This window comes from Ranitomeya imitator, chromosome 10 (assembly GCF_032444005.1).
Source record: "Ranitomeya imitator isolate aRanImi1 chromosome 10, aRanImi1.pri, whole genome shotgun sequence".
NCBI lineage: Eukaryota > Metazoa > Chordata > Amphibia > Anura > Dendrobatidae > Ranitomeya > Ranitomeya imitator.
In genome coordinates, this window is record NC_091291.1 from 56095480 (window position 1) to 56120168 (window position 24689).

Sequence of the window (24689 nt, forward strand, 5' to 3'; positions counted from 1 at the left end):
ATGCGGGATCTGGCCAAGCTGGAACGCCGCAAGTGAGCACACTCTAGGCGGACCTTGTGCAGCAGGGCATCAAGATCCGGATAGTCCCTCAGAAAACTCTGCACAACCAAATTGAGCACATGTGCCAGACATGGGATGTGAGTGAGGTTGCCAAGGGCCAAAGCTGCCACCAGATTTCGGCCATTGTCACACACTACCATGCCTGGCTGGAGATTCGCTGGCAGTAACCACACATCGCTCTCCTGCTTTATGGCATTCCAGAGCTCCTGCGCTGTGTGGCTTCGATGCCCCAATGAAACTAGTTTCAAGACGGCCTGCTGACGTTTGGCCACGGCTGTGCTCATGTCGGTCATAGGTAAATGTTCACGGGTCCATGTGGGGGTGGACTGTGACGGATCCTGCAGAGAGGAATCAGAGGAACTGGTGTAAGAGGAGGAGTCGATGCGTACAGACTGGATTCCTGCAATCCTTGGAGTGGGCAGGACACGTCCTGCGCCACTCGCACGATCTGTACCTGGCTCAACAACATTAACCCAATGGGCAGTGAGGGAAACATATCGCCCCTGTCCATGCTGACTGGTCCACGCATCGGTGGTGAGGTGGACCTTGCTACTGACGGCGTTCAGTAGCGCATGTTTTATGTTTGCCTCAACATGCCTGTGCAGGGCAGGGACAGCCTGCCTGCTGAAGTAAAAGCGGCTGGGCACCTTGTACTGTGGGACTGCCAATGCCATCAAGTCACGGAAGCTGTCAGTCTCCACCAGCCTGAACGAGAGCATTTCCAGGGACAACAGTTTGGCAATGCCTGCATTCAGAGCCTGTGCTCGGGGGTGGTTGGCCGAGAATGCCCGCCTTTTCTCCCATGCCTGTACTACCGATGGCTGTAGAGTAGACTGGGAGTGTGAGGATGACTGGGAAGGTGGTGCTGTGGGTGGAATTACACAAGGTCTCTGGGAGGAAGCCAAACCAGCTGTGCGTGAGCTGGAGGAAGAGGCAACACGAGCTGAAGAGGTGGTAGCTGCCGCTGTTGGTTGGCCTACATCTTCAGTGTGTTTCTGTAACTCCACCGCGTGCCTGGTCCGCACATGTTTCCACATATTTGTGGTATTGAGGTTGCTGACATTTTTCCCTCTTTTTACTTTATGATGACACAGCTTGCATTTGACAAAACAAATGTCATCTGCAACTGTGTCAAAAAAGGACCAGGCACTGCAAGTCTTGGGAGCGCCCTTTTTGGCTTTGGAAAGAGACAGGCTCCTAACGGGTGCCAAAGTGGAGGCTACAGGCTCCGCAGTCTTCCCCCTCCCTCTCCCTCTTTGGCCCGTAAGAGGAAGCTCTTCCTCTGAGCTGCTCCCACCACCTTCCTGTTCCTCACGCCACGATGGGTCAAGGACCTCATCATCTCCACTACCCTCTGCCACCAACTGCTCCTCCTGGGTAGTCTCAGCAGCACAGTACGCACGAGAAAGCGGCACCTGAGTTTCATCATCAGATGCGTACTGCGCTGTGGTCACCGGAGGCACTGGCCCACCTGCCTCTTCAGAGTCAGAGAGAAAAAGGTGTTGGGCATCACTGCACACTGCCTCTTCTTCCATTTCTCCAATGCTGCTTGGCTGGCCCCCTGTTTCCAAGCCAAGAGATTCAGAGAACAGAAGTAGAGACGGCTCCTGTCCTGGGCTCTCTGACTGCCTGGCCAATTTGGCAGGTGGTGAAGAGACAGATGGCTGCTCTCCAGTGCTCTGTGCCTGAGAGGATGTGGCACTAACTGAAGTCGATGCCGAGGCGTTAGCTGCCATCCACCCGACAACGGCTTCAATTTGGTCTTCACGCAGCAGCGGTGCACGGCGCTCTCCGACAAAGCTGCGCATGAAGGACTGTTCCCTGCTGAAACTGAGTGACGACGAGTCACCGGCGCCCGCAGCAGGCACAGAATCACCACGTCCTCTCCCTGCTCCTCTCCCTGCTCCGCGCCCACGCCCACGTGCCTTACTCCCTGCCCTCTTCATCTTGGTTGACAGATAAAGATAAGCAGAAAAGTACTAAGGCCTTAGTGTGCTTATTCCTGTAATGCTCCTCCTAACAGGTGTAAGAAACACTAATGTTGTAAATTGTGGACTAAACTTTATTATTTTTCAAATGTGGCCTACACAAGTGTAAGTTGTGTTTGGTGAACTTAACCTTTTTTTTGGTGCAGATCGGGCTACAGAGCTAGTTTAAATCACACGGAGACCGTGCAGACAGCCGTAAACGGCGCTGCAAGGCCAAGAAACCCTCCTCTAGGTTATCCTATATAGTGTTTTTCCACTATTTAGCTGGATACAAGTGGAAAGACACTAATAGGAATTTTTTTTTTCAAATTTTAAACTGGCTGCACTATTTGAAAAAAAGGAAATTGTTTTTCAAGGTATGAGGCAGTAACGCACCCTGAGCTGAATCCAACCGGCTATGGCTGCACACAGACTACAGGGCGAGCTGCGCTCACACAGAGACCGTGCAGACAGCCGTAAACGGCGCTGCAAGGCCCCCAAAAAAACCTCTAGGTTATCCTATGTAGTGTTTTTCCACAATTGAGCTGGAGACTGGTGGAAAGACACTAATAGGAATTTTTTTTTTTTTCAAATTTTAAACAGGCTGCACTATTTGAAAAAAAGGAAAATTTTTCTCAAGGTATGAGCCAGTAACGAACCCTGAGCTGAATCCAACCGGCTATGGCTGCACACAGACTACAGGGCGAGCTGGGCTCACACGGAGACCGTGCAGACAGCCGTAAACGGCGCTGCAAGGCCAAAAAACCCTCCTCTAGGTTATCCTATATAGTGTTTTTCCACTATTTAGCTGGATACGAGTGGAAAGACACTAATAGGAATTTTTTTTTTCAAATTTTAAACAGGCTGCACTATTTGAAAAAAAGGAAAATTTTTCTCAAGGTATGAGCCAGTAACGAACCCTGAGCTGAATCCAACCGGCTATGGCTGCACACAGACTACAGGGCGAGCTGGGCTTACACGGAGACCGTGCAGACAGCCGTAAACGGCGCTGCAAGGCCCAAAAACCCCCCTCTAGGTTATCCTATGTAGTGTTTTTCCACAATAGAGCTGGAGACTGGTGGAAAAACACTAATAGGAAATTTGAGAAAAAATGTGCAGCAGGCTGCACTAAGAGCAAAAAAGAACAACTGTGTGAGGCAGTGTGAACCCCCCCTGAGCTGAATACAACCGGGTATATGGCTGCACACAGACTACAGAGTGAGCTGCACACACACACACACACAGAGACCTTGCAGAACGCTGTTAAAACAGCGCTGCAAGGCAAGAGCAAGGTGAACAGTGAAGAACACACAGCGTTTTGCTAAATTAGCCTTTGGAAAGGAAAATAAAGCAATTAGCTAGCTCGACTGGCCCTCAGTTAGAACACAGCGTCCTGTCCCTAACTGAAATCACAGCAGAGTGAGCGCAAAATGGCGGCAGCGCTTTTTTATAGTGCAGAGTGACATCATTTCAGCAGCCAATCCCAGCCTTGCCAGTACTTACATGCCCACCATGCTAAACAGGATGTGCCCACACTTTCATTCATTCCTCATTGGCTGCTGCGTTCAATTTGAATTCTGGGAACTTCCGATTCCGGTATCCGATACGCGGGAAGTATCGGAATTCAGTATCGGAATTCCGATACCGCAAATATCGGCCGATACCCGATACTTGCGGTATCGGAATGCTCAACACTAGTGTCCACTGATCTATGTGTGGCTGTTCCTGAATTTGGAAAACTCAAGACAGCGGAGGTCTGAGCCTGCAAGTAAGTGTGATGTACCTCACATATGACAGCACATTGTGACTGGGACGTGACTTTCTGTGAAGTGCATGGACATCATGGAGCAGCAGCTCGGCCATGGCTACCACTCTCTGGTACATTACTCTTGAACATGTGCTTTTGTAAGACAATAACAAGAGAGATGAAAACTATCTAGGAGGAAGGATATGTTTCCGGCACACCGACCTGGTAAAAATCAAAAAAGTTTATTGGAACATAACAAAATTAATACTCATTTTTATAATTAATTCCTTTAGGGAATTTCGTATCTAGACGCAATATCCAAACAGTTTCCCTCATCAATAAATGTTTATGCCAGTCCCCTCCTCGTCTAGGACAACTGACTTTTTCTATGGCAAACATGTAAAGTGAATGAGGTCACCCTTGTGGATAGAAATGAAATGTTTGGTTGCCCCAGAATAAGAGCTATTATTGGCATTAATGTTGGCTATAGGTTCAGCGATCCTCTTTTTAAATTTACGGATTGTGCAACCAATATATTTCTCTTGACTTGAAGAGCACTGAATACAGTACACCACATGTCTGGTATCACAATTGATGAAAGTGGATATCTGATGATTTACTGTGGGGGATATAGATTTTTTTACGGTCCAAAGCAAAAGGACATACAATACATCTAGTTCCGCCACATTTGTGGATGCCTTTTACATTTAAGGAGGAGGAAGCAAGACATCTAGAAAGACTGGGTGACAGCATGCTGCCCAGGATGACAGCTCGCCTGGCAACACATCTATATCCACCGTTCATTATATTGCGCAGTTTATCGTCCTGATTTACAACAGGCGAGTACTTACAGATAATGTCTTTTTTTTTGTTTAAATTGTGGGCTGTGCGGAGTCAGATGTGTCTGGCATGAAAAATTCACTGTACGGTATAGAACGCATAGTATGGTGTGAATGTAACAGGACCGATTTAGAAGGGTGTTGCCACTAATTTTCTTCCTAAACACTCACTGATATACACTTTTTTAGTGTGTGGATCACTGGACAAAAAAATGTCAAGGAAAGGAGTCTCCTTGCAGGGCATACTCTAATGATAAATTTAAGGTTAAGATGTTGGAACTTAAGTAGGCTGAAAAATGATCTACATTAAGTGGGTCGCCTTGCCAAACTACAATCAGATCGTCCACATATCTACCGAACCATTTGATTTCATGAAAAATGGGATTATTGCTAGAAAATATGAAAGCTTCTTCCCACCAAGACACATAAAGTACAGCTAAGGACTAAGAAAATCTCGAGCCCATTGGGGCTCCCTGAACCGGGAGAAAAAATTTGGAACCAAACATAAAAAAATTGTGACATAACAAATACTGTGTAACCATAATAATTTTATGTTGGCAGAATAGTTCCTGTACTTATCCAAATGGTGTCTAATGGCTAGAACAGCTAGATTAAAAATAATCAATAATTGTCCATCCATGTGAAATGTTCAAAACACTCAATACTGTTGTAGTGTCCTTTAACCCCTTCATGACCGAGGGTATTTTCGTTTTTGAATTATGTTTTTTGCTCCTCTTCTTCCCAGAGCCATAACTTTTTTATTTTTTGGTCAATATGGCAATTGCAAGGGCTTGTTTTTTGTGGGACGAGTTGTACTTTTGATTAACACCATTGGTTTTAACATATTTTGTATTGGAAAATGGGGAAAAAAATCAAAGTGTGGTGAAATTGCAAAAAAGTGCAATCCCACAGTGGTTTTTTTGTTTTGCTTTTTTACTGTGTTAACTAAAGGCTGAAACTGACCTGCCATTATGATTCACCAGGTCATTACGAGTTCATGGACAACAGATATGTTTAGTTTCTTTTTTAACTTATTTGGTGAAAAAAAATTAAAAACTTTGTTAAAATAAACATATTGCGACATTTTCCGAAACTTGTAGCATCTCCATTTTTCGTGATCTACGTTAGGGTGAGGGCTTATTTTTTGCGAGCTGAGTTGACATTTTTAATTATTTAATTTTGGTGCAGATACGATAATTTGATTGCCCCTTATTGCATTTTAATTTAATGTCACCTTGACCAAAAACAGTAATTTTGGCATTTTGACTTTTTTTTATCACTACGTCGTTTAGCGATCAGGTTAATCTTTTTTTATTAATAGATCGGGCAATTCTGAATATGGTGATACCAAATATGTGTAGGTTTGGTTTTTTATTGTTTTATTTTGAATGGGGCAAGAGGGGGGTGATTTGAACTTTTATTTTTTTTATTTTTTATTTTTTTACTTTTTGCATGCTTCAATAGTCTCCATGGGAGACTAGAAGCTGCCAGAACCCGATTGGCTCTGCTATATACCGCACCAACCGGATTGCCTCTGCTACATACAGGTGATGATCAGATCGTCTGTATGTAGCAGGATTACTCACTTGCTTTGAGCGCCGACCACAGGGTCTGCAGTAGACCTCTGTTGTCATGCCAACCCATTGGTGGCCAGCGATCATGTGACAGGGGTCACCGATTGGCGGATTTCTGGCATTCTTGTCAGAAACGTAAGTTAAATGCCGCTATCAGTTAGACAGAGGCATTTAAAGGTTTAACGGCTGTGGGAGGATCGCAATTCCTCCCGCAGCTGTTAGTGGCACATGTCAGCTGTTCTAAACAGCTGATACGTGCCATAAATGTGGGCTTACCACCAGAGCCCACATCAAAGGGAGGGTGTCCGATATTGGTGTATTATTACCCCCGATGTCAGAAAGGGATTAAATAGCCAAGGATCCTGATCACCAGTGGCAAGAGATGGTCATCCAATCATTGGCATAAGTTCTCATTTAAGGATCCAATCCCAAAATAATGAGGCCAAGGGGATGTGGAAAAACCCCTTTATGGGACTTGGGGAGAATGTTGATGACCGGTATTAGGAGATGGTCAGGTAATAATCATCTTTGGAGTCTATTGTCTAGTACGCCAAAAATGACACCCTACCCCAAAAAGTTTAAAAGGGTATGTTTGAAGGAATCAGAGGGATTAGGAAAAAAGGGTTTACAGTTGGTACAATCTACCAATATATCATAGACTTATTTCTTGCATAATGTGTCCAATATAGTAATACAACTCCCTTGTCTGTATGTCTTATGGTCAGACTAGAATTAGCCTGCATTTCAGCAATAGCCTGGAACTTGAGGGTACTTGTGTTGCTGGTCAAGTCTGGTCTAGGCATAAAGAAACTTTAAATCTTTCAACAAGTGTTTGGGACAAATCCAAAGTTGAGATTTTAGATTGCGAAGGATAATATGATGAATTCTTGGGAATTATCCTAGTGTCCTTATCCATAACAAAATTAGAAGTCTCATCCAAGATCTGAAGTGACCTTAAAGCGAGTAGAGCATTATTTTCTTGGAAAGAAAAAGCAGAAATACCCACGGTATTCACGGTGGAAAATGAAATGCTAGGTGAAATCCCAAGAAATAATGAAAACCCTATATTAAGGGTCACCAATCTAACCCAAGAAGAGGTGCGAAATCGGCTAAATAAGATTAAAATAGATAAATCTCCGGGTCCGGATGGCATACACCCACGAGTACTAAGGGAACTAAGTAATGTAATAGATAAACCATTATTTCTTATTTTTAGGGACACTATAGCGACAGGATCTGTTCCGCAGGACTGGCGCATAGCAAATGTGGTGCCAATATTCAAAAAGGGCTCTAAAAGTGAACCTGGAAATTATAGGCCAGTAAGTCTAACCTCTATTGTTGGTAAAATATTTGAAGGGTTTCTGAGGGATGTTATTCTGGATTATCTCAATGAGAATAACTGTTTAACTCCATATCAGCATGGGTTTATGAGAAATCGCTCCTGTCAAACCAATCTAATCAGTTTTTATGAAGAGGTAAGCTATAGGCTGGACCACGGTGAGTCATTGGACGTGGTATATCTCGATTTTTCCAAAGCGTTTGATACCGTGCCGCACAAGAGGTTGGTACACAAAATGAGAATGCTTGGTCTGGGGGAAAATGTGTGTAAATGGGTTAGTAACTGGCTTTAGTGATAGAAAGCAGAGGGTGGTTATAAATGGTATAGTCTCTAACTGGGTCGCTGTGACCAGTGGGGTACCGCAGGGGTCAGTATTGGGACCTGTTCTCTTCAACATATTCATTAATGATCTGGTAGAAGGTTTACACAGTAAAATATCGATATTTGCAGATGATACAAAACTATGTAAAGCAGTTAATACAAGAGAAGATAGTATTCTGCTACAGATGGATCTGGATAAGTTGGAAACTTGGGCTGAAAGGTGGCAGATGAGGTTTAACAATGATAAATGTAAGGTTATACACATGGGAAGAAGGAATCAATATCACCATTACACACTGAATGGGAAACCACTGGGTAAATCTGACAGGGAGAAGGACTTGGGGATCCTAGTTAATGATAAAATTACCTGGAGCAGCCAGTGCCAGGCAGCAGCTGCCAAGGCAAACAGGATCATGGGGTGCATTAAAAGATGTCTGGATACACATGATGAGAGCATTATACTGCCTCTGTACAAATCCCTAGTTAGACCGCACATGGAGTACTGTGTCCAGTTTTGGGCACCGGTGCTCATGAAGGATATAATGGAACTAGAGAGAGTACAAAGGAGGGCAACAAAATTAATAAAGGGGATGGGAGAACTACAATACCCAGATAGATTAGCGAAATTAGGATTATTTAGTCTAGAAAAAAGACGACTGAGGGGCGATCTAATAACCATGTATAAGTATATAAGGGGACAATACAAATATCTCGCTGAGGATCTGTTTATACCAAGGAAGGTGACGGGCACAAGGGGGCATTCTTTGCGTCTGGAGGAGAGAAGGTTTTTCCACCAACATAGAAGAGGATTCTTTACTGTTAGGGCAGTGAGAATCTGGAATTGCTTGCCTGAGGAGGTGGTGATGGCGAACTCAGTCGAGGGGTTCAAGAGAGGCCTGGATGTCTTCCTGGAGCAGAACAATATTGTATCATACAATTATTAGGTTCTGTAGAAGGACGTAGATCTGGGGATTTATTATGATGGAATATAGGCTGAACTGGATGGACAAATGTCTTTTTTCGGCCTTACTAACTATGTTACTATGTTACTATGTAAATGTCAGCCAAAGAAGTCAGAGGAGAAGAACAATCATAGGTGTTTTTTTTTATCTAAAAAAAGGTCTCTCAAGGGTGAAAGGGTTTGAAATAAATCAAAATTCTTACTGGACACAAAGTTCAGGCCCTTTGCCAGGATGCTAATCTGGGATGATGAAAGGATTGTAGGAATCAAAATTGTGTTTAGTACTGATGGCTCTGTCAGGCGCTAGATAGAAAACATCCACCTTACGTGAGCAGTGATACACAAGGGAGGGGATGATTAATGAGTAACTTTCACACATCAACACACACACATTTTCAAGTATACACTAGCGCATGGCCGAGCGGCCATGCAAACCTTTTATAGCAGCTGTACTACAAGACCTTCCAGATGGTCCAATAGGAGCCGCAACAGGACCTGAGCATGTGACCTCCGACCTCCAAAGGGAGGTCGTCCCATGGGCATTCTCAGTATGGGAAAAGCGGGACTTAGTCCCAGAAAGACCTGCTCGCCGCTGATCAGTGCTGGCTACAAAGTCAGAGCCTGGAAGGGCAGCAGTAACCAGTCGCACAGTATCAGCCTGAGCCAGACGCTGGGACCGATGTCTCCACTAAGCAGGCTCCACTGCGGCTGGAGAAGAATGGGAGACCACAGCGGAGATGGTTTGAGACTCCCCCTGTGCAGAGGTGGGAACTCAACACCTAACACTTGGTTTGCCAGACTTGCTCAGGTGTTCAATGAAATAGGTTCCACTGCTGATGAACCAACTGAGCTAAGGGATCTATGAAACAGCTTGAAAATATTTTGAGCCAAGAACATGCTGCCATTTGGACCAACCATTAGTGATGAACGAGCACTAAAATGCTTGGGTGCTTGTTGCTAAAGTCGAGCAAATTGTAATGCTCGGGTGCTCGAATCAAGTAACAAGTATAATGAAAGTCAATTGGAAACTCTAGGATTTTTCTGGTGGCCCCCTCCTCCAGAGGTGTGGAGTGGTCTAAAAACAGTGCTAATTTCGCATGGGACCAGCATGGGGAAGACCCCTGGAAGCATCTCTGAATCCCAGGTCACTGCTGGGAACAATGTCGTCAGAGTATTATGCCACTTTTACAGCCTGACAATAAAACAAACAAATCCAAAGATAAAATGGATTTTGCTATCAAAAATGTTAAGAAACATTATTTCCAGGATAATGACATGCACATAAGGCAACACAAATATGAGAAAAAAATGCTCCTCCACACCTTGGGCTATGTTCATATGTAGTGTTTTTCCTGCTTTGTTGACAATTGCATTGCTTTCAATGATGAAAAAAACATTCACAAGGAAATGTAATTTTAACATTTTACTACCTTATCTGGCTGTGTGGTGTGCGAGACATGATCAGATTCATTTAACAGTTTCAGTGAATAAGTGACTGAGGCAATAAGTGACGATGATACCAGGGGAATTAAGAGTGTATTTTCCCAGGAATCTCGGGTGCCAATCCGTATTGAAAAACATAATGATAAAGTCCGTATCAAAAATAGAATTGAGGGTGGCACTCACCGTCCAAATGAAATGTTCTTTATTCTGAATCACATTAAAAGACAGAGGCAGGAGAGTCATGTGGAGTCACATCAGACGACGGCCGTTTCGTGCTGTTGAGCACTTCTAAGGGACCAGTAGAAGTGCACACCAGCACAAAACGGCTATCATCCGATGAGTCTCCACATGAGACCCTCTGTTGTGAATTCTGTGGTCGAGCTCCCTCCTGTGGTCATGAGTGGTACTTCGGCTGGTTCTGTCTATGAGCTTCCTCTGGTGGATGTGAGTGGGGCTGCGACTTCTGAGTTTCCTTCCTCAGGTGACGAGGTTAAGTCGTTAGGTGCTGCTCTATTTAACTCCACCTAGTTCTTTGTTCCTTGCCTCCAGTCAATGTTCCAGTATTGGTCTTACTCTCTCCTGGATCGTCTTGTGGCCTGCCTGCCCTGCATAAGCTAAGTTCTGCTTGTGTTACTTTTGTTTGCTATTTTTTCTGTCCAGCTTGCTATATAGGTTTTTCTTGCTTGCTGGAAGCTCTGGGACGCAGAGGAAGCACCTCCGTGCCGTTAGTCGGTACGGAGGGTCTTTTTGCGCCCTCTGCGTGGTTGTTTGTAGGTTTTTGTGCTGACCGCAAAGCTATCTTTACTATCCTCGGTCTATTCAGTAAGTCGGGCCTCACTTTGCTAAAACCTATTTCATCTCTGTGTTTGTATTTTCATCTTTACTCACAGTCATTATATGTGGGGGCTGCCTTTTCCTTTGGGGAATTTCTCTGAGGCAAGGTAGGCTTATTTTTCTATCTTCAGGGCTAGCTAGTTTCTCAGGCTGTGCCCGAGGCACCTAGGTCTGGTCAGGAGCGCTCCATGGCTACCTCTAGTGTGGTGTGATAGGATTAGGGATTGCGGTCAGCAGAGTTCCCACGTCTCAGAGCTCGTCCTATGTTATTAGTAACTATCAGGTCACTTGGTGTGCTCTTAACCACCAGGTCCATTGTGTTTCTGAATCACCAGTTCATAACAGTACTGGAGGCCCAAAGTACTAATGCTTCTCAATAGAGGGAAAAGAGAAGTTCTGAGACCATTTTTTTTTCTCTGCACTGTGTTTTGTCTTTCTTTTCCCCTAGACATTTGGGTGGTTCAGGACACAGGTGTAGTGATGGACATTAAAGGTCTGTTTTCTTGTGTGGATAATCTCGCTGCAAGAGTACAAAATATTCAAGACATTGTGGTTCAGAAATCTATGTTAGAACCTAGAATTCCTATTCCTGACTTATTTTCTGGAGATAGAGCTAAGTTTCTGAATTTCAAAAATAATTGTAAACTGTTTCTGGCTTTGAAACCCCGCTCCTCAGGCGACCCAGTTCAACAAGTTAAGATCATTATTTCTTTATTACGTGGTGACCCTCAAGACTGGGCATTTTCCCTTGCGCCAGGAGATCCTGCATTATGCGATATTGATGCGTTTTTTCTGGCGCTCGGATTGCTGTATGATGAACCTAATTCAGTGGTTCAGGCAGAGAAAAATTTGCTGGCTCTGTGTCAGGGTCAGGATGAGGTAGAGATATATTGTCAGAAGTTTAGGAAGTGGTCTGTGCTTACTAAATGGAATGAATGTGCACTGGCAGCAATTTTCAGAAAGGGTCTCTCTGAAGCCCTTAAGGATGTCATGGTGGGATTTCCTATGCCTGCTGGTCTGAATGAGTCTATGTCTTTGGCCATTCAGATCGATCGACGCTTACGTGAGCGTAAAAGTGTGTACCATTTGGCGGTATTATCTGAGCATAAACCTGAGCCTATGCAATGTGATAGGACTTTGACCAGAGCTGAACGGCAAGAACACAGACGTCAGAATGTGCTGTGTTTTTATTGTGGTGATTCCACTCATGCTATCTCCGATTGTCCTAAGCGCACTAAGCGGTTCGCTAGGTCTGCCACCATTGGTACGGTACAGTCGAAATTTCTTTTGTCCGTTACTTTGATCTGCTCTTTGTCATCCTATTCTGTCATGGCATTTGTGGATTCTGGCACTGCTCTGAATTTGATGGACTTGAACTTTGCTAGGCGCTGTGGGTTTTTCTAGGAGCCCTTGCAGTATCGTATTCCATTGAGAGGAATTGATGCTACGCCTTTGGCCAAGAATAAGCCTCAGTACTGGACCCAACTGACCATGTGCATGGCTCCTGCGCATCAGGAGGATATTCACTTTTTGGTGTTGCATAATCTGCATGATGTGGTCGTGTTGGGGTTGCCATGGCTACAGGTCCATAACCCAGTATTGGATTGGAAATCTATGTCTGTGTGCAGCTGGGGTTGTCAGGGGGTACATGGTGATGTTCCAGTTCTGTCTATTTCATCATCCACCCCTTCTGAGGTCCCAGAGTTCTTGTTGGATTACCGGGATGTATTTGATGAGCTCAAGTCCAGTGCCCTACCTCCGCATAGGGATTGCGATTGTGCTATCGATTTGATTCCTCGTAGTAAGTTTCCTAAGGGTCGACTGTTTAATTTGTCTGTGCCTGAGCACGCCGCTATGCGGAGTTCCGTAAAGGAATCCTTGGAGAAGGGTCATATTCGCCCGTCATCGTCGCCATTGGGAGCAGGGTTCTTTTTTGTGGCCAAGAAGGATGGTTCGTTGAGACCTTGTATTGATTACCGCCTTGTAAATAAAATCACAGTCAAATTTCAGTACCCCTTGCCGCTGCTGTCTGATTTGTTTGCTCGGATTAAGGGGGCTAGTTGGTTCACCAAGATAGATCTTCGTGGTGCGTATAATCTTGTGCGTATTAAACAGGGCGATGAATGGAAAACAGCATTTAATACGCCCGAGGGCCATTTTGAGTACCTAGTTATTCGGGCTTTCCAATGCTCCATCAGTATTTCAGTCCTTTATGCATGAGATCTTCCGAGAGTACCTGGATAAATTCCTGATTGTATACTTGGGGGGCTGCCTTTTCCTTTGGGGAATTTCTCTGAGGCAAGGTAGGCTTATTTTTCTATCTTCAGGGCTAGCTAGTTTCTCAGGCTGTGCCCGAGGCGCCTAGGTCTGGTCAGGAGCGCTCCACGGCTACCTCTAGTGTGGTGTGATAGGATTAGGGATTGCGGTCAGCAGAGTTCCCACGTCTCAGAGCTCGTCCTATGTTATTAGTAACTATCAGGTCACTTGGTGTGCTCTTAACCACAAGGTCCATTGTGTTTCTGAATCACCAGTTCATAACAACCCTCCTACCTCTGTCTTTTAATGTGATTCAAAATAAAGGACATTTTATTGGGACGGTGAGTGCCACCCTCATTTAACAGTTTAATTTATGAAGGAGGGACTCTAAAAGTCGCAAAGCTTTTTTTTTTCAAGACCATCAGGCAGCCCTCACTATTTGTAGAGGGCCATCAGGTGGCCCTTACTATTGTTAGAGGGCAAACAGTCAACCCTCACTATTGTTAGAGGGTCAGCAGAAGTCTTGTGGACAGATAAGACCAAGATAGAACTTTTTGGTAAAGCACATCATTCTACTGTTTACTGTAAATGGAATGAGGCCAACAAATAAAAGAAAACAGTAGTTCCAGTCAAATATCGTGGCGATCCAAAGATATTTTAGGGTTGTTTTGCTGGCTCTGGCACTGAATTCCTTGATTGTATGCAAGGCATCATAAAATGTGAAGATTCCCAAAGGTTTTTGGGTCACAATGTAATGCCCAGTGTCAGAAAACTTGGCTTGCATCCCAGGTCATGTGTCTTCCAGCAGGATAATAACCCAAACATACTTCAAGAAGCACCCAGAAATCGATGGAAACAAAGCACTAGAAAGTTCAAAAGTGGCAATTTTAGCTTCACTAGAGGAAAGTAATCCACCACTACCTGTTAAAGATGCTGGATAAAAGCTCAAGGCAAGGGATATAAAGATTCATAATATTCTTAGTAAACATAAGGTATGCAATTTGTGTATATAAGATGTTATATATATCCCATAATGGACGAAATAACGGACAAATCGGAAAGAGATATATGCAAAAGAAAGAGAACAAAAAAACCGAACAAATGTCCAAATAAATTAAATAGATTTATTAGAAATAAATATACCAAATGGTAGAGGGGAAGGAAAACCAAAAAGAAGGCACAATACCAAGAAGACAGGGGCAAAAATATATATATATATATATACATATAATCACATTGTAATCATCAGTACATGATATAAAAATCTGTTCAAAAGAAGCCCTACAACACTGAAAATTATTGAATACAAAAGATTGCACAAAAAATAAGAAAATAATTAATCATATATGGCCATGCACCTTTTTTTTAAAAAAGAGAGAGAAAAATGGCCCAGAGTACTGAATTGTGTATATGTAATTTATACTCACTTAGAGTGCAACTAGTGCTTGATACATGCCATAAAAAATATATATACAATAGTATGCTGGCATAAGGTGCAACTAGTGTTAAGACTGTGCAGTCACATGACCTGGAGTACTAAGTTATCTATGTGTAATTTTTTCTGACTTAAAGTGCAATCAGTGCTTAATATATGCCATGTGAAGGTACTTATAAACATAGGCATGGGCCACACATAATATTAAATATTAAATGATCACTGTTGAAAAGAAATATTAGGCCAGGAGCATATGTTACCTATAGTGCTGCCGTCTCTTGGATGTGCCACTCCCCGACGCGCGTTTCGGCGTCAGCCTTCGTCAGGGGGTGAAAGATGCTACAGAGAAACTTCTCCTCTCTGGACTCGCTGGGTCACTTGAAATATTAAAGAAAATCCTGACATCTTGCAGTTTTCAGTCTGGTTACCGAACTTCATAATAGACTGATACTTCCTGTTCTGCACAAATCACTTCTCAGCAGTCTCATTATCATCACAGACAGGATTACAATGAAAGGTACAGGTGGCAAACCAATGACACTGGGGTCATCAACCTCTTCGAAGACTAGTTGCAGTGCCCAGTTCCTGCCTGGTTTCCTCATGGGTCATATACCCACTTCTGTCACTCTACAGCTGCGTCCATCACTGGGCATTATAGAGCTGCAATCCTCGTTGATAGGAGGAAGTTCTCCCCCCCAGCCTACATTTCCAGCTCATAAGGATAAGAGTGCCCCCCCCCCCTGTTGCAAGCATTTATGAAGTTGTTCTAAGCCCAAGTCATGGATCTATACCTTTAAATTCAAGAATACTGGCAAACGTTTCTACAATGCAAACATCTCACACAGGGATAATCCCGTCCACTCCATATGCACCTTCAAAAGTTTTTTGCCCAGCAACGATTATGCAAACCAGGAAAGGAGCACTGTCTCCTGCCCAAGTGGATCCATTCTACACACAATGTGATGCTTTTGACATCTGATGACCATCTAGATAACTCTTGGATTACAGTATTCGGGTTTCCTCAAGCCTTCCCTCGTACATATTACTGCAGTTTGCCCAGTACGGGAATATAGTAATGCACGTGATGTCAAATGCAGGTAAGTAGATGCACATTCAGTACCAGTCCAAGCTGCAAGCGAGGAAAGCATTGAGTAAAGTTGGAAAAATATTTGGAGATTGCATCATGATCGGCGTGAAACCTGGTATTGATAAGAATGTAATAACTAAAAGAAAACAGTAGTTACAGTAAAATATGGTGAAGATCCAAAGATATTTTAGGGTTGTTTTGCTGCCTCTGGCTCTGGATGCTTTGACTGTGTGCATGGCGTCAAGAAATGTGAAGATTTCCAAAGGTTTGGGGGTTGTAATGTAATGGCCAGAGTCAGATCACATGGTCATCCTAGGCCATGTGTCTTCCAGTAGGATAATTATCCAAAACATATTTCAAGAAGCATCCAGAAATGGATGGAAACAAAGCACTGGAGAGTTCAGAAGTAGTAATTCCATCTCCACTAGCGTAAAGTATCCCACCACTACCTCTAACATAAAGATGCTACAGAGAAACTACAAATATGCATATTAAATCAGTTAATTTTGCCTGTTTAGATGAATTTCTAAGTATAGATTACTGTAAAAAAAGGATCGGTCAATTAGTGCATGGAAAAAAGCTATCACGTTATGGACTATAGAAGTATGTGACCAGAATGAACACTTATTTCCAGCAGATGATACCTAGCACCTATCCATACACTAAATGCAGCTAATAGTGGTATTAATAGGGAGTAGTATAGATGTTACATTGGTATTTTTTCCTTAGGTTACAGCATGGATTATAATTTATAAGGCAATAATCCCTGACAAGATGCCTTTTATCAACTATCCCATCTGCACCACTCACCCTACACAAATTGTAGATAAGAATGGTATTATTGCAGAATATAGAAGGGATTTGAATTGGCCCTGGAAAGATTTTTTCTTCTATGTGACAGCAGCAAACTCTTGAGGAATGCAAGCGACCCAGCCTGCTTTGATGAATTTCTGAGTACAGATCACAGTAAAAAAAGGAATCTGACAATGAGTGCTTTAGTAAAAATCAATCGATTTATGGACTGTGGAAGAAATGGATGTGACCAGAATGAACATTTATTTCCAGCAGATGATACATATCACCTATTCACTAATAGTCAATAATCCCTGGCTAGATGCCTGTAATACGTTATCCCTACTGTGACAGCTCACCCTACACGAATTGCAGATAAGAGCGATATTATTAGTGAAGTTATTTGAATTATCACTGAAAGAAGTAATTAGTTTAGCATAGCAGCATCAAGGACTTTTATTTCATCAACTCTGCTGGGGAATATAGTGGAACATTTTGCATCTACTCAGACTTCTATGGAGGAAACTAGGATCTTCCATACTTACTGTACAAACTCTCCTGTCCTGGCTGTGAAATTCTGCATGCAGTGTGAGAAGTCCCTATGTGACGATCACTTTACAGCCCACAACAAGGCAATGGACAACCCACTGACTCTTTTGGTTCCCAAAAATGTTCCCTCAACTAGAAGGTGGAACCTCAGAAAAGGATTTTATTACATTACTAAGGAGTGGGTCTCCTAGACTGGTAAAGTGTATGCACTAAGTGCAAGGGATATCAAAAATTAGTAGGAGGCACTCCAATAACTCTCTGAAGAGATGTAGTGGAGGGCCTCTGAAAACATTTTTTTCCCATTATTAAAAAGTGGGTATCCTAGATTGGCAATCTGCAGTGCATGGGCTAAAATAAATACCCCTGGGGAGTATACATATATATCAATGAATGTTATAGGTACGCCTCTCAAAACTGTTAATGTGGGCACCATAAACACCATTAAAAATTAACAGCAAGGTTAGCATGATCACTCTGTTGAAATGCTGGTGGAGGAAAGAAAGGAGAAGGAGGAGGATGACACAAAAAAATATGAAATTCTGAAGCATATACACATTTGCGTGGAAAGGTGCGCACGGGAATAGACCAGAAAAAAAAACACTGAATTTGAGTTTTCTGCTGCTGTCATCCAGTGGTGTACAGAAGTTTGGCCCAATACAGCCCTTGTTCATTTTGATAAGAGTCAGCATGTCAGCATTTTCAGTTGACAGGTGGATATTCCTATCGGTTATAATACCCCGGTGGCACTAAAAAGTCGATCTAATAAAATGTTAGAGGCAGGGCTGGCCAGGACCTCCAAGTCATAGAGAGTGTTGTGAATTCTGCTCTTGGGCTCCCTCCGGTGGTTATGAGTGGTAGTGCTGCTAGCAGTCTTTGGATCGCAGCATTCATCAGGTGTGTCCACTTTTTGCAATTAGGACTGGGCTATTTAGTCTTGCTTGATTCTTTAGTCAGTGCCAGATGTCCATTGTTTTTGGAGGATTCACATCCCTGCCTGGTCTCTCCTGTTTTGCTGTTCTTTTCAACAAAGATAAGTTCTGGTTTTGTTTTTGCAGTCCACATGCTGTGGGCCTTATTGTTCAATGCATTTCCATGTTTTGTCTTGTCCAGCTTTGTCTGTGTAAGGATTTTTTCAGCCAAGCTGGTATCTCTGGAGATGCAGATATACCCTCCATGTCTTTAGTCAGATGTGGAGATTTTGTATTTTCTGTGGTGGATATTTTCTAGTGTTTTAATACTGACCGCATAGTACTCTGTTCTATCCTTTCTTTTTAGTTAGTATGGCCTCCTTTGCTAAATCCTGATTTCAGTCTGTGTATGTCATTTCCCTCTCCTCTCACAGTCAATATTTGTGGGGGGCTGTCTATCCTTTGGGGATTTTCTCTGAGGCAAGATAGTTTTCCCGTTTCTATCTCTAGGGGTATTTAGTCCTCCGGCTGTGTCGAGGTGTCTAGGGAGTGTTAGGTACATCCCACAGCTACTTCTAGTTGCGTTGTTAGGTTCAGGGTCTGCGGTCAGTACAGGTATCACCTTCTCCAGAGTACGTCTCATGCTGCTTCTAGGCCACCAGATCATAACAGTACAACTGGCCACAATGAGTTAAATGCATCTCAGAAGAAGGGAAGAAAAGTGCTGAGCCATTTTTTTCTGTAGTCTGTTGTGTCTTTTCTTCCCTCTTTTCCTCTGGGTGGCTCAGGAGTTTGGCGCTGGCATGGATGTTCAGGGATTGGCGTCTCGTGTGGACCAACTTGCTGCTAGAGTACAGGGTATTTCCGATTATATCGTTCAGACTCCGGTTTTAGAGCCTAGAATTCCAACTCCTGATTTGTTTTTTGGGGACAGGTCCAAATTTTTGAGCTTTAAAAATAACTGTAAACTGTTTTTTGCTCTGAAACCCAGTTCCTCTGGTGATCCCATACAGCAGGTTAAAATCGTTATTTCCCTGCTGCGTGGTGATCCTCAGGATTGGGCATTTTCCCTGGAATCTGGGGATCCGGCTTTGCTTAATGTAGACACCTTTTTTCAGGCGCTAGGGTTATTGTATGATGAACCTAATTCAGTGGCTCATGCAGAGAAGACCTTGTTGGCCTGTGTCAGGGTTAAAGGGACTCTGTCACCTGAATTTGGCGGGACTGGTTTTGGGTCATATGGGCGGAGTTTTTGGGTGTTTGATTCACCCTTTCCTTACCCGCTGGCTGCATGCTGGCTGCAATATTGGATTAAAGTTCATTCTCTGTCCTCCATAGTACACGCCTGCGCAAAGCAATCTTGCCTTGTGCAGGCGTGTACTATGGAGGACAGAGAATAAACTTCAATCCAATATTGCGGCCGCATGCAGCCAGCGGGTAAGGAAAGGGTGAATCAAACACCCAAAATCTCCGCCCATATGACCCAAAACCAGTCCCGCCAAATTCAGGTGACAGGTTCCCTTTAAGAAGCGGCAGAATCGTATTGCCAGAAATTTCGAAAATGGTCTGTGCTGACTAAATGGAATGAGGATGCCTTGGCGGCAAATTTCAGAAAGGGTCTTTCTGAATCCGTTAAAAATGTTATGGTGGGGTTCCCCACGCCTGCTGGTCTGAGTGATTCTATGACTCTGGCCATTCAGATTGATCGGCGCATGCGCGAGCGCAGAGTTGTGCACACTGTGGCGTTGTCCTCCGAGCGGAGTCCTGAGCCAATGCAGTGTGATAGGATTTTGTCTAGAGCTGAACGACAAGGATTCAGGCGTCAGAATAGGTTGTGTTTTTACTGCAGCGATTCTGCTCATGTTATTTCTGATTGCCCTAAGCGTACAAAGAGAATCGCTAGTTCTGTTACCATCAGTACTGTACAACCTAAATTTCTGTTATCTGTGACCTTGATCTGCTCATTATCGTAATTTTCTGTCATGACATTTGTGGATTCAGGCACCGCTTTGAACTTAATGGACTTAGAATTTGCCAGACGTTGTGGTTTCCCCTTGCAGCCTTTGCAGAACCCTATTCCTTTAAGGGGCATTGATGCTACACCGTTGGCTATAAATAAAACTCAGTTTTAGACACAGCTGACCATGTGCATGGCGCCAGCCCATCAGGAAGATTGTCATTTTCTGGTGTTGCATAATTTGCATGATGCTATTGTGCTGGGTTTTCCATGGTTACAGGTACATAATCCGGTGTTAGATTGGAAATCTATGTCTGTGACTAGTTGGGGTTGTCAGGGGGTTCATGGTCACATTCCTTTGATGTCAATTTCCTCTTCCCCCTCTTCTGAAATTCCTGAGTTTTTGTCAGATTTCCAGGATGTATTCGATGAGCCCAAATCCAGTTCCCTTCCACCGCATAGGGACTGTGATTGTGCTATTGACTTGATTCCAGGTTGTAAGTTCCCTAAGGGCCGACTTTTCAACCTGTCTGTGCCAGAACATGCCGCCATGCGGATCTATATTAAGGAGTCTTTGGAGAAAGGGCATATTCGGCCATCTTCTTCACCATTGGGAGCAGGTTTTTTTTTCGTTGCCAAGAAGGATGGCTCCTTGAGACCCTGTATTGATTATCGCCTCTTGAATAAGATCACGGTAAAATTTCAATACCCTTTGCCTTTGCTTTCTGATTTGTTTGCTAGGATTAAGGGGGCTAGTTGGTTTACTAAGATTGACCTTCGAGGTGCATATAATCTTGTTCGTATTAAGCAGGGGGACGAATGGAAAACTGCATTTAATACGCCCGAAGGCCATTTTGAATACCTTGTGATGCCATTCGGGCTCTCTAATGCTCCATCTGTGTTCCAGTCCTTTATGCATGATATCTTTCGGAGTTATCTTGATAAATTCATGATTGTATATTTGGATGATATTTTGATTTTTTCCGATGATTGGGAGTCTCATGTGAAACAGGTAAGGATGGTATTTCAGATCCTTCGTGATAATGCTTTATTTGTGAAGGGGTCTAAGTGCCTCTTTGGAGTGCAGAAGGTTTCTTTTTTGGGCTTCATTTTTTCTCCCTCATCTATAGAAATGGATCCAGTTACTTCTCCAGTGTGGTTAAACCCCTGACTGATTTGATGAAGAAAGGCGCTGATGTGACGAATTGGTCCTCCGCGGCTGTTTCTGCCTTTCAGGAGCTTAAACACCGATTTACTTCTGCCCCTGTGTTGCGTCAGCCGGATGTTTCTCTTCCATTACAGGTTGAGGTTGACGCGTCTGAGATTGGGGCAGGGGCCGTTTTGTCTCAGAGGAATTCTGATGGTTCCTTGATGAAACCGTGTGTTAGGGGTCGAGTTCCCGCTTCTGCACAGGGGGAATCTCGAGCCACCTCCGCTGCGGTCTCCCATTCTTGTCCAGCCGCAGTGGAGTCTGCTCAGCAAAGACGTCGGTCCCAGCGTCTTGCTCATTCTCACTCTGTTCTGAGAGTTACTGCTGCTTCTCCAGTCTCTGCCATTAAAGTTAGTGCTGGTCAGCAGCGAGCGGACTTCTCTGGGACCAAGTCCTTGTCTGCATGTACTGAGCATGCCCAGGGTAAGATCTCCCGTTGGAGATCGAGGGTCATGTGCTCAGGCTCTGCAGCACATTCCATTGGTCCTTTTGGCAGGTCTTGGAAGGGCAAAGGTACTGTAGCCACTTCCTGTGCTGCTGCTATATAAACTGCGCATGACCGCACGGCCATGAGCTAGTATTGCCTTACAATTGAATACGTGTGTTTGTTGTGAGTGCAAGTCGTTCATTAAATACCCCTACCCTATTGTATGACTGTTCGCGTATGGAGTATGGCTGCTATCTAGCGCCCGACTAATAACTCAACGTGTCACACACGTATCAGCGTCTATTGCTGTGACCGCCAGTGCGGCGCCACGCACCAGTAGTGCGCTTCCTGACCCACGTCTGGGTGCTTAGTGGTGCCTGCCAGCACGGCACAGTTCGCACTTCGGTGCTCTAATTATAAGAGTTGCCTAACACACCCTGTTGCGGTGTTGTGTCAGCAAGTGGTCTAATCGGACTTCAATCCTGTGTCTTGAGGTTGTGTTCGCTGACTCCTTGCTTGCACTCTTTAGTGCGGTATTGCGGACCTGTGGTTTTACCGGGTTCGCTTCCACCGCCATATTACGCTGCCATTTACTAGCAGCAGGTTTTTACCTGCACGGTGGACCCCGGACTGCGAACGCATCTATTACATCTTTCTTGGTGCGTTCCGCCAGTCCTAACAGAATACTAGCGCCAGAGTCTGGCTAGTAAATGGCAGACGATCAGCGTTTACAGCGGTACATCCAGCAGCTGGAGGGAAGGTTGGCGGCTCTAGAGCGTTCAACCTCAGCTGTGGATGTCACTGCTGTCGCTGTTCAGGCTGCAAGTGTAGCCGCAGGCAGTTTGTCCGCTGCCACCTCAGCCCCGACTTTATCCCATCTCCCGCTTCCTGACAAGTTTGCTGGTGACAGTAAACAATGTCGCGGATTCGTAAGCCAGTGCTCCATACATCTTGAGCTCCTGGCGGCGCGTTTCCCTACGGAACGGGCGAAAGTGGGATTTATTTTATCTCTCTTGTCGGGCAGGGCGTTGGAGTGGGCAACGCCACTTTGGGAGCATGATGACCGTGTGGTACAGAGTGCTTCGCTCTTTCTGGACGCTCTGAAGCAGGTCTTATTGGGACCCCGTATTACACACGATACTGCGCTCCAGTTATTGACAATCACTCAGGGTTCGTCCGTGGTCAGTCAGTTTGCCATCCAGTTCCGGACTCTAGCCTCGGAGTTAGAGTGGTCGGATAAAGTTCTAATTCCGGTGTTCTGGAGGGGACTGGCAGACCACGTGAAGGACGCCTTAGCCACCAGGGAGATACCCGCCACACTGGAGGAGCTTATTTCTCTTTCCACCCGCATCGACCTCCGTTTTCACGAACGAAGGTTAGAGCAGACCCAGTGTAGGCAGAGGTTTAAACTGGCTCCCACCTTCGCCAGACCTCTTGAATCTTCCGTTTTGGCGTCCGACTCCCATGAGCCCATGGAGGTTTCTCGAGCGGGACCTAAGTCTCAGGCCGCTCGAGTACCCATGGTTTGTAAAAATTGTCACCAACGAGGACATTACACTAATAAATGTCCACGGCGGTCGGGAAAACGATCGCGTCTAGTAACCTTAGGGGGAGGTTCACTAGACACAGCGGCTTTTTCCTCCAAACTGTCCTTTAAAGGGACAATCCTGTTTGACTCATCCACTCTACCAGTCGAGCTTTGTGTGGATTCAGGAGCAGAGGGAAATTTCATGTCCTCTGCTTTTGCTCTGCGCCACGCTGTACCACTTGTTATGCTCGCCAAACCTGTAACTGTTAGAGTTGTGAATGGGTCGACACTTCCACAACAAATCACACACCAGACTGTTCCATTCTCGTTGTCCATGTCCCCTTCCCACCAGGAGATTATTTCCCTTCTAGTCCTACCCGAGGGAATGGATGAGATTTTACTGGGAATACCCTGGCTCCGTTACCACTCCCCACATATTGAGTGGTCCTCTGGGAGAATATTGGGTTGGAGTAAGTCTTGTATGGGCAGTTGTGTGAGTGAGTGTGTACAGGTCTCTACTACCGAGGTACCCGCAGACCTTTCATCTCTTCCAAGGTACTATTGGTGCTATGCAGATGTATTCTCTAAAAAGGCAGCAGAGACTCTACCGCCTCATCACCCCTATGACTGTCCTATTGACCTCTTGCCTGGAGCTGAACCTCCTCGGGGAAGGGTATATCCCCTCTCTCTCCCTGAGACGGAGGCTATGTCTCAATACATCCAGGAGAATTTGGCAAGAGGATTCATTAGGAAGTCAGTGTCTCCTGCAGGGGCGGGATTCTTCTTCGTACAGAAGAAGAACGGGGAATTACGTCCTTGCATTGATTACAGGGGTCTCAATGCTATCACCATTAAAAATAAGTACCCGTTGCCCCTGATATCAGAGCTCTTTGACAGGCTAAGGGGAGCAAAGATATTCACCAAACTAGATCTGCGGGGTGCCTACAACTTAATTCGCATCCGTGAGGGGGACGAATGGAAAACGGCTTTCAATACCAGGGATGGGCACTATGAGTACCTGGTGATGCACTTCGGGCTCTGTAATGCCCCAGCCATTTTTCAGGACTTTGTCAACGATATCTTCCGGGATATGCTTTCCACCTCGGTTGTAGTCTATCTGGATGATATTCTCATCTTCTCTCCAGATATTGACTCCCACCGGAGAGATGTTGGCAGAGTCTTCGAACTCTTACGGGCGAATTCCTTATATGCAAAGTTGGAGAAGTGTGTGTTTGAATAGGAGTCCTTGCCTTTCCTGGGCTATATCATCTCGGCCCAGGGATTGGCTATGGATCCTGCCAAACTACAAGCAGTGATGGACTGGCAGGAACCCCATTCTCTTAAAGCGGTGCAGCGCTTTATGGGGTTCATAAATTACTATCGCCAGTTCATTCCCCACTTCTCAACTTTGGTAGCTCCCTTGGTATCCCTCACCAAGAAGGGAGCGAATCCCAA

The 24689-nt window shown here is 44.6% G+C and overlaps 1 protein-coding gene and 1 pseudogene across 1 annotated transcript in view; one reads left to right on the plus strand and one right to left on the minus strand.

Annotated features, from left to right (window-relative positions):
- The window catches only part of LOC138650953 (carbonic anhydrase-related protein 10-like), a 1155128-nt gene that overhangs the window by 60298 nt on the left and 1070141 nt on the right, over positions 1-24689 (minus strand). The gene's annotated exons all lie outside the window — the stretch shown is intronic.
- On the plus strand, positions 15311-16016 carry LOC138651542 (nucleoporin NUP35 pseudogene; annotated as a pseudogene).